This window comes from Agelaius tricolor, unplaced genomic scaffold (genome assembly GCF_023055355.1).
Source record: "Agelaius tricolor isolate 1412-34295 unplaced genomic scaffold, bAgeTri1.0.p SCAF_24, whole genome shotgun sequence".
In the NCBI taxonomy this organism is placed as follows: Eukaryota; Metazoa; Chordata; class Aves; order Passeriformes; family Icteridae; genus Agelaius; species Agelaius tricolor.
The window spans coordinates 3,448,008-3,448,504 of record NW_027269284.1 but is presented as its reverse complement, the minus strand read 5'-3'; positions in this window follow the sequence as shown (position 1 = coordinate 3,448,504).

Below are 497 nucleotides of genomic sequence, written 5' to 3'. Positions count from 1 at the left end.
ATAAAGCAGCTTTGTTTGATTTCTAGAAAAAGCCAGACAGCAGAGCAGGGGTCAGAAATAGGCATCCCAGCCCTCCCCATCCCACTGTCTCAGCTGTTGCTTCCTGAGAGACAGAAGCATGTGGTGGCTAAAAATACCCTGTGAAGAGAATACACTCTCTCTCCAATGGGAGAGTATAAATTAAGCTGAGTTGTAATATATACAACTTCTTGTGGCTGGGAGAAACACCTCCCCACGTCCCTTTGGGAGAGGGTTTTCCTAATGGAGCAGAAACCCCAGCCATGTCCCATTCCTGCATAGCTCAGGGCTATTGAGCAGAGGATCTCCTGCCTCTCCTGTTCCCACCCCCTGGCCCTCCTATGGGAATCCATGTGCCCAGGGGAGGGGGCAGACCAGCCCTCCTTTTATAAACCTCCCAGCACATCCAAGCTGGCAGCAGTGCCAGGAGGTTTGGCTTGCTCTGAGACACGCACCTCCCAAAGCCTGGGGTCCCTGGG